Below are 2,935 nucleotides of genomic sequence, written 5' to 3' on the forward strand. Positions count from 1 at the left end.
CGGGGTGTCCTCTGAGATTTGCCGGCCAGTAAATAACTGCGGTTCAAATTTGAACCCTTCAGCTCCGAGGGACTTAACTAGCCGTTAGCCGCGACCTTCGTCGCGCCATACAAAATAATCCATTTCAGTTCGTTTTCATGTAAATCCATACTGATATTATAAACTAGCTGTCCCGGTGAACTTCGTGTCACTTTAAAACCTTCCCTGGACTTCTACGAATATGTTAAGACTAAAATAAGCCCAATCCGTTTAGCCGTTTTCGAGTTTTAGCGCGACTAACACATTTGAAAATCCATTTTTATATATAAGAAGATATAGACTACATGACGCCCGCAATTCCGTAGCGCCAAAATTCGTTTATCACCCGGGAACCGTACATTTTTCCGGGATAAAAAGTATCCTATGTCCTTTCCCGGGACTAAAAGTATCTCCATAGCAAATTTCAGCAAAATCGGTTCAGCGGTTTGGGCGTGAAGAGACCGTCGGTCTCTTCACGCCCAATCTATCTAATCTATCGGTCTGTCTGACTGTCTGTCAGACAGACCGATAGATGGACGGACGGACTGACAGACACACTTTCGCATTTACAATATTAGTATAGTAAATGTATATTCCCCTTAACCGAGACAGTTTAACTATTCAGTTAGTTTAACTGTAACAGTTAAGTTTCGGTAATTTCTAGTGTTAATGCTAATGTTGTTACCGAGTTAAATAGTTAGTGTTGAATTTATTTTAATTATAATATTATGCTTGTGTATAGTTTAGGATGTGTGTTACTATTTTAGCAGTAACTTTATCTTCCCGAGAAACTGTACAATTTGCTGCGAGGAAAAGTATCCGAGGTATGCGTTCTTTATTTTTGAAAATAAAATGTGTAAAATTTTATCCAATTAGTAATTACTCTAATAAGATTTCAAGTAAACTAATTCTTAACTTCTTCTTCAACAAAAATAAAGCTTATATCCAATCCGAATGTACATGGTTCCTTTGACATTTTGTGGGAATCGTAATTTTTTATGTTATTATACCGAGACCGAATCGACTATAATAATATTGTTTAATAATTAATAAACTATAGTAGGTTTATGCTGTATTTAACATCTGCTACTGTATTTATTATATTATCTTTTAGTACTAGGGTCAGTCAGTTTAAAAATATGATAATAATAATATTAAAATTTAAATAGGCAGCCCAATACCGCGAGCAAATCTGTCGAATCAATCAACATCTTCTTGTGTAGTAATAAAGTTCAATTTTGCATAACTCATATATACAATATTTTATGTTGCAATGCGACCTAAGAATGAAAACTCAGGTATTCCGCATGTTCTAAATTCAGATGCAAATCCAAAATGGCCGTTATTCTGAGCCGGGCTAGTTAAATCTGTTTTGTTTGGCATACGCGAGGTATGCAGAATGAAATAGTATTCCTACAATGTAGCTATCGTAATGTTACGGTACATGGTATACGGACACGTGGTGCGCAAGTACATACTCGAACCTTCTATAAAGGTCCAATGTTTGTTTACGTGTTTACCCTTTATTTGTTAGCGTGTTTGAATTTAGACCTTATGACTGAGTCCATAAGGTCTAAATTAAATTCAACTTACTGCACTTATCGCAAGGACGGCAGTTTTATTGTGGCACATTCCCGAGCCTACTAGAAATTTCCCACGGTTGTTTACTTGTTTACGTGAAATCGGGAAATTTCTGGAATTCGTCTCGCCATATAAAAAGAGCCGCAGGCAGGCCCGGCAAGTCAGTTCCTTTCGAGCTATCATCGAGGCGATTTCGGAGTGATCAATAGTGAGTGAACCAGTGAAACCTGCGACTTGGCTACGACCTAGGACAGTGATAGTGCTTAGTGATTGGACCTAGTGATTAGTGTTTGGACTTAGTGCTAAGTGTTGTGACCTAGTGTTTAGTGCAGTGTTAATAAAGTCTTCAAGAGAGTCACCAGGTCTTTCTCTCCAAATCCTCGAACCCTAGCACGTAACAACTGGTGTCGGAAGTGCGATTTGGAGATGCCATTGACTCCGAGAGAGGACTTCAAGGGGAGTATCAGGACAAGGGCGCAGCGAGCTGCTGCCATTGATTCCGAGAGAGGAGTTGCGGAGGCCACACCCACTGGGGACCAAGCTCCGCCCACTGAGGGACAGGCCCCACCCACTGGCCCCGCCCACATGGCTCCGCCCACCGGGACACGCCCACTGGCCACGCCCCTCAGGCTCCGCCCACTTTGGACATGGCCACGCCCACTGGCTCCGCCCACCGGTACACGCCCACTGGCCACGCCCCTCAGGCTCCGCCCACTTTGGGCATGGCCACGCCCACTGGCTCCGCCCACCAGGCCACGCCCACTCAGGCCACGCCCACTAGCTCCGCCCACAGAGCTCCGTCTGCTCAACCCCTGCCTACTGGCTCCAGCCACCATGCATCGCCCGTAGCTTCTGCGGCCCCTCAAGTGGCTCCCCAATTACAAAGCCTAATTGAGTTAATTCAGGCTCTGCAAGAATCACAAGACCGCAAGTTCGGCGCTTTGCAGGAGTCTCAAAAAGCTGAAAGTCAGGCGTTGAAAGATTCTCAAAGAGCTGAAATTCACGCTTTGCAAGAGTCACAAGACCGCAAGCTCGGCGCTTTGCAAGAGTCACAAGAGCAACAAAAGGACCTCCAAGAGAAAGCGCTTTTAGCTATAAAGGATGTCAGTGACACGGTGACTAAGCTTCGTAAAGATGTCGACGTAATCGACGAACGAGTTACCGGGTTAGGGGTTGATGTGGAAAATGTGAAAACCGGCCTCACTGAACTACAAAAAAAAGTAGTGCGCCTGGAAACCACAGGAGTCGCGACGTGTAGTGGAACTTCCGGAGTGGCACACGGGCCACGAGTAAAAGTACCGCCATACGACGGCACTACTTCTTGGAACGCTTACCG

Source organism: Aricia agestis, chromosome 21 (assembly GCF_905147365.1).
Source record: "Aricia agestis chromosome 21, ilAriAges1.1, whole genome shotgun sequence".
NCBI classification, from domain to species: Eukaryota; Metazoa; Arthropoda; class Insecta; order Lepidoptera; family Lycaenidae; genus Aricia; species Aricia agestis.